Source organism: Centroberyx affinis, unplaced genomic scaffold (assembly GCF_046629955.1).
Source record: "Centroberyx affinis isolate AG114_WGS23_722 - 3 ecotype Tasmania unplaced genomic scaffold, CSIRO-AGI_Caff_v1 ptg000445l_1, whole genome shotgun sequence".
NCBI lineage: Eukaryota > Metazoa > Chordata > Actinopteri > Beryciformes > Berycidae > Centroberyx > Centroberyx affinis.
Window position 1 is genome coordinate 84,760 of NW_027279108.1, and position 7,793 is coordinate 92,552.

The window sequence follows — 7,793 nt, forward strand, 5'->3', positions numbered from 1 at the left end:
TCGCAGCTGACACAAACAGGAGTGAATCACATTAGCATGGATGAATGCTGCTGCAGGACACTGCAGTGGCCGGCAGTGTATCACACTATAGCGTGTGTGTGTGTGTGAGTGTGTGTGTTTACCCACATGTGTCGTGTGTGTGTCCATGTTAGTAGGCTATTGCTTGTTGAACCCGAGGCTAATATTTCACCCAAGGTTGAAGCTAGCAGTGGCCCTTTCCTCGGTTTCAATGAGGAATGCTAATAATACTGAGGACAGACGTAGAAACTTTTCCCCACAACATGACAGGTGCACAGCGAAAAAAAATAACCAACTAAAATTCAAAATGTCAAGTTATTCCATTAATGGAGGTTATACTGACAGCTACGGTACAATGCTGTCTCTTCAGCATGCACAAGGACGTCCACAATCTGTAGGTTTCTAGTTCCTTTGCACCTTTATTTCTGACAGTGAATCAAATCACTTTTGGGAGACGAGTCGCATTTGCATATCATCATTTGCGCTGACTAGGAATTTGAGAATGACGGAGTGAAAAGTGTCAAGGAAGTAGGCGATCGTTGCCTTTAATTTTGATTTCTACACGGTAATTAAGATGTCAGGCTCTCCTCTTAACTCCACATTTGTGTCTGTGTGTCCCGTCACGCTCAGACTGCCGGGGCGAGAAGTATCTCACAGCTGTTAAAAACCTGTCCTCATTTAAAATGGGATGAAAAACAATTATTTGAGCTGTTGGAGTAAATAAAGTAGAAAGGGGGCTCCCGGGTGTAGGTGTGAGTATGAGTCTCTCTGTATGTGTGTGTGTGTGTGTGTGTGTGTGTGTGTGTGTGTGTGTGTCCGTCACTTCATTAATGAGCACCTTCCAGGCAGGTTGCTGTGATGAGGACTAGCGCTCTCCTTTCCACAGAGATGAGAAATGATGGTGGCAGCCCAAAGTCTAATTATAAAGTGGGACTAACAAACCAGGCGTTCATATGTCTCTCACAGCTTAATGCCTCTTAGGGAGAAAAGCCTGGATTTTCATGTAATTTATATTCTTGGTATTTCATGCGTTTGGCGTTCTCAGAAAGGTGACGACTGCTTTCTATTGTGCCTCCTCCTCCTCCTCCTCCTACACTCTCTGCGCTGTGACTTTTTTTTTTTTTTTCCCAACAAATGACGACGTCACCAATGGAACGCTCGGTTGTCATGGTTATTGGAATGCAGCAACAAGGTTCCGACTTGCTGTTCCGTCTATTCTGTAAAGATAAGTGTGGGAGGATGTTTCTATATTTATAAATTGCATCGTTTACTGTTTCAAAAAGTCTGAAGTTAATTGAGAAGCCATGGCTCACATCTATAGGACTGTATTTTTGTTTGTATGTTCTTTAAATTAACTTTATTGAAGAAATTATACAAACAACGTCAGAGAATATACTCAACAGCAAACACATTTTTCAGTTTACAATCAAGGCAGCATTATAATAGCATTGTATTTGAACATTTATAGGGCTGTGAATGAGAGTGTGGTCACTTTCTTACATAACAAGAAGGCATGACAGGAAACAACTGCAATCCCTTCTGCTGCCTCCATCTATAACGACTGGATCTGACGAGTGTCCACAAACGCCAACTGCATGTTCCCCCTTTTCCAAACCTCTTCCGTGGTGAAGCAGCTGTCAGAGCATCAAGTGTAGATCCGCTCGGCTCTGAAACCGCACCGACCCAGAGGTTATCAGCCACTTAAACCTCGCTGAAGTTAGATCAGGAGATACTCCGAGGAACGACAAGCACTTTGGTATTTTATTGTGGATGCACTGCCGGCTTCCTAGTGGGAGAGTGCAGTAATTTGGATCGGGGGAGATGCACAAATGCACTTTATATACCAGGCAATCTAAGTGGTCAGTACACATTACGGCCCTGCTGATGATTCCTCCCTCATCACCACTGAATCCATAATAACAGTAAAGAATGCCCTCTCAGGTATTACTACCATAATGATATGTGCAATGGTGGACAATTAGCTGTGCAATAATAGTTAGGGCTAGTGTACAGAGGGTGGTTTCTGCCAAGCAATCCGATTGGTTCACGGCATGTTCCAATCATGCTGACAAAGCAAATAAAGCATGGCTCGTGCTTTATTGGTTTACAGTGATTTTAGAGAAGCTTTTATAAAATGGCAGCATGCTCTTTTATTTTTAATTCATGATTTTAAGGCAATATTAGCAATTACATAGTATTCCTCTGCCAAACAATATGGTTAAACTAACCCATAATCATAATAATAGGGCCAACAATAATAATTAGGCCTACATTTCATTCTTCTGCCAATGTGCTGTATGCAACAGACAAGGGGTTGAAGTCAAAATCTACTTCAAAATCACTCATTTTAAGCATTGGTGGAGTGGTGATTCATATTTAATTTAACCATTAACAGGTATTTTACAAAGGCTTGAAGTGTGACTCAGCCAATCAGAAGTGAGGACTTGAACTATCTGATTAATTTTACTCAGGACTTCTGAATGCGTATGTATGAGTGTATGTGAGTGTGTTGATAATGGGTATGTTTGGTATTAAGTATATATCTCCTGTTTTTAACCTGAGTTGAACTGAGGCAAATTCCCATCATCTTGATTAAGAATAAAGTATTGAATCTTGAATCTTACATTTTGTTTTAAACAGCAAGGGAGTTAAAAGTCAGGAAGTTAAAATCAGAATTTGAAAGTGAAATGTGTTGTATTTGCTGCACTTAGTGAATATCAAAAGGTAAAGCTAAATGTCGAAGGTATATTCCCCAATTAGAGCATCAAATGCCTAAAGACAGGCGGCAAGCACAAACTGAACTCAATATCTACCGTAAAATGAGAAGGTTTTTGTGTTTTTTTTTCATGGTATCAAGACAGTCTTAATATGAGCTTGGACATGAAAGGCAGAACAAGAAACAGAGAGACAGAAACACAGCACCTCAGACAATGAAAGATATTGTTTGAGTTTCCAGAAATTCCTTGGCGACTGCTCCTCTGCTTCCAAGAAGATTTTATTATATAATATTTTCCTTCCCTTTATACTCGGAGCTCTTTTTTACAGAGAATACTGAACGCCTGTTCCTGTGTAACCACACTGCCACCTATTGATTGAATTAACCACAGCATCACGCTTGCTGCTCTTGTGCCAGTTGTCAACAGATGACCAAGCAGAGTAAACTGCTTTCCATCGCCTAGAACTATTTTCATAAAGCTGCTCCTCTCCTAATGCTCTCAAAAAACATAAACAAACCCTAACCCAAAAAAGGAAGAAACTGCTCTAAAAACTGAACTCTGTAGTTTAAGTGGATTTGGTATAAATAGTCTCAAAGACTTTCTGGTCTACAGAGCTAAAATTCTGTCTAAATGCACTGTTGTGGTCATTTTTGTAAGCATTCTGCCCACAAAATGCCTATAGATTCACTGTTTCATAAAGCTGCTCCTCTTCAACATGTCCTTCCACTCCCTGTGACAGATCTGGTGCTGTAAGTGACAAAGAAAAGCTGAAACTCAACTGTTCAACTCTGTGAGTGAGGGTTCATTAGAGGGAAGAACGCTATAAAATTGGAAAGTACCTTCAAAGCCTTGCTCAGAGCTTACACTACACCCAATAGAAAGCATCAGATGAAACTACAACCTACTCATGTTTTTTTATAATTTCCCCCCGATATGTTCTGGGAATGTTCTGTTATAGCCAATTTTTGGGATCATGTCAACACTGTTGTCTGTGACTTGATTGAATCCATGTTTACTGTTTGTTTACTTAATGATTATGATATTAAGAGTTGCCTGTTTGCAAGTTTTACAGCTACAAGAAAACAAATCTTCAAAATTGGATCACTTTAGATGTTTGTATGAAGTAACTAAGTAAACTTGAAATGTATGACTGCCATCTAACATTTGTATCTAAAGGGTGAATAATATAATTTAATAATAATTTAATTTAATAATAATTTGTTGGGTTTTTTTTTCTTGAGAACATTAAAAAAAATCATGATCACAGAAAAGATTGACTGACTAGCCCTCTTTTATACTCATATTTCCATATATTTTACGTCCTGTCTTAGTAAGGCATATAGACCTGTGAAATGAAGTCCACTGTGCTACTTGATCCATTATTGTGCCACGTCAAACACACTGAGTGTACAAAACAACAGGACCTCCTGCCAGTGTTTTCTACCTTCAGTGTGCTTGTTATAATGACTAGAAGGCAGGGGGAAAGGAAGGCTGTATTTTTGTATTATTCAAACCCTCACTTACCGATGATGGTCAGGCAATGGGTTGCTCTTCAAAAGCCTTCCCTTGATCCCACCTCTTCTCTTCTGCCTTTATAGTCTAACCCTTACAGATCTGAAGTCCCTCCCTTTGGAAATTCTCCTCTAAAGCTTTTCAAGGCAGGCAGGGGTGAAATCTGACATCTGAGAGCCAGCCGTGGTGAGGTGCTCGAGGGGAGGATACAAAAAAACTAAACAGAATAGAATGGGTTTTTTTTTTTAAATGAATAGTGAATGGGCATGTAAGTTCAACGAGTGAAATGGTTTCATCTCATCTTCACATCACAGGGACGACGATGATGAAAACGAACAAAACATGACTGTGATTAAGGCATACTGCCACTTGTCTTAACATCATAATCTGGCCTGTGTCTCCCTCCAGTGGCAGCTGACAGATATGACACCGTCAACATTTTAATCATGTCAGCTGGCAGGAAGTAAGCCTATCTGCCTCTAATGATTGCCGCAGCATTTTAATGGCCAAGTTCCCGTCACTCCTCCTGTATCTGCACTACAAGAGGTAGACAGATAAATACACAACACAGTCTAGTCAGCCGGCCGGGAAACATCTGCTAATCTGCTTAAATGGGTTTTATCTGTTCCCCAGATGCTTGCAGTTGACCAGGAATGCTACATATTTAAATTATTATTCCACCCTGCTGAGGTATCCACATTATAATTTATTATTATCATACACATACAGAGATTAAAGGGTAACTGGTGAGATCATGATGAAACACATCCTCATCTCACTTTGTCATTGAAACAATTTGAAAAGTCAATGCATTTATATTTTCCATTGCAATCCTTCATTTTTATAATAAAAGTAGCTATTTTGGCGTAATGTTGCATAGAGGCCAGACCGCCCAGCGCCAGTTAGCTGAGAGGTTTTTGCTTGATGAAGAAACCTTTTTTCTGAAGGCAAATCATGCGGTTTCTTCTCAGTGCACTGACCAAAATGGTACTTACGGTAACTCACTTCTTGCTGTCAAAGCAAACTCTGTGATACCAATATCTTCTTAGAAATCTGGGTTTATGAACATCCCCTAACATCAAATCAATACAAGTGTCTATGTGATTATACTGTTAGCCTGCTGTTGGGTTTGTTTTGACTAATGATTCTGGTTTTGTTTGGTGACATACTCATTTTTGAGAGAGAGAGAGAGAGAGAGAGAGAGAGAGATAACAAGACAGAGAGAAAGAGGGGGGAGTCACACTTCTATCAGTTAATCATCAGCTGGGACTATGGTTCAAAAGTTTGTACTAGTGGCCTCAAAAGCCCCTTTGTCTGAACATCCATAAAGAAACATTTACAGTTCTTTTTTTTTTTACTTGCATTCTATTAGCAAAGTGATAAAAGTGGCAAAGTGGATTGCAAAAAGTTACTCTCTATGTCCATTAGCAAAAATGTACAGTCTGTTGACATTGGAGACAGACAAAAAAGTAAAAGTCAGCATAGCTAACATCATGACAGGCAAACCAGAATACAAAAATAAATGTGATTTGGTTTGAATTAATTTGGCTCAGCAACAATCTAAAAATGGTTTGGATGGGATCTATGAACATGGATTTAATGTACTCTAGCTTGATTTTCTTCTTATCTTTTTCCCACATAGCTCTACTTCTCTGTAGGTATCTACGTATATGGATATATATTGTATTATTGGTATCTATAGGGATAAATGTTATATCCCTATAAATACCTACAGAGAATACACTATCAACTGTGTATTCTGTACATTGTGTTCATTTCTGAAAATCTGGGCGCCTATTGGTGGATTGCAGGGACAAATGTACCAGTTTATCTAAGCCAGTGCCGGGGCGACAGAGCTTGAGAGGGGCCTCAAAAGAGAAAAAAGAGAAAAGAAAAACATCTCAGTTTGGCCCGACAGGCAGTGATCAAAGTAAGAGACCAAACGTGACTTTAGAAACATAATGTGCCCAACCAAGTGCACAAAGCCTTCCTGACAGGACAAAGTTGGTTCCCGGTTGACATTGATTTACGGTGTGGTGCTGAGCATTCTTTGGCTGCGGGGTTAGAGAGGAGACACAGGGGGTCTGCAGACACATTGTAAATTCTGGTTAAACTGATGAGAGCAGACTCCGTTTTAAACCGTTATTGAGACATGTTCAAAATGTAGACTCTCTTTTTTGTTTCATACTTAGGATCCCAGAAGTCCAAGCCAGTGTCCCTCTGAGCTGCTGTAAGTGTTTTTGATTTCTTGTACAGGCAGTGTTGCTTCTTTCCCTTGTGCATATACTGTATATGATCATATAGGCAAAATGTATGTATATTAATGTCTGCAACACCTTTTAATATTCATGCATAGGATTTCTTATTGGAGTTTCCTGCAGTAGTTATAGAAGGAGATTCATGCAAGAGAAAATATGTGTGCAGCATACTGTCTCTTTTGAAAATGGGTGTTGTTTTTTGGTCAAAGGCCACTGCACACCTACCATTCACATGTCCATTCAGCTGTGTAGGCTAAGGGTCACTCTATCTTTGACTGACAACCACTTTCCAGTGACTGAACACATGTGTTTCCATCCAATTCACACATCCTATAGGCCAGTGGTTCTCAATGTGGGGTCCGGGGACCACCAGGGGTCCTTGAGGGGCTTCCAGGGGGTCCCCAGCAAATTTGATGAAGTGTTAAACATCACCGTTATTTCATTTACAAGAAGTTAATACAATTAGAGAATGTAGAAGAATGACTATTTTGATCATAGTTTCACTGTTATCTCTCTACAGATAGTCATGGGATTCTGGACAAAATTATATCTAACAACAAAAATATTCTCAGATTTGGGTCCGGAGAGACAAAATCTCATCAGTGGCTCGAATGTGATGACTAATGACTAAATTAGGGGTCCTTGGTATGAAAAAGGTTGAGAATCACTGCTACAGACTACCTGCAAAGTCCCACAGATTTTTTTTTAATTATGAACATTTGAGGATTTGTGAATTTTTTTTATTCTGATGACCAATTTGAGTGGGAGGCATACATTTCGTCTAAAGCAAAAATAACAACATATGCCATTTGTTTGATGCTTTTATCCGAAGCGCCTTACAGTGTTGTGTGTTCATTTTTAGCGTAGGTGGCCCCAATGGGAATCTGCAGTGTTAGAGCTATACACCCTAAAAAACACCCTGAACTGAATTGATGCTGATGCTCATGTTGCTGCTGTGCACACAAAGGGAGTTATGTACAGCACACAGCTTTACACTCAAAACCCTGAATATCCACAGTTCTGCGCACAGTCTTATTCCCAGCGGAGATTTGAGAGTGATGGAATGTAAACACACACACACACACACACACACACACACACACACACACACACACACACACACACACTGTGCAAACATGCACAAAATGTCCGATCAGCAGAACCTGGTAAGCAAGCATGACATTTCTGCATGAGACAAGATTCAGATTACAGGGAATGGAGACAAACAAGGAGAGCAAGGGAGTGACAGCAAGAGAGAGAGAGAGATAAAGAGAAGGACAGAGATAAA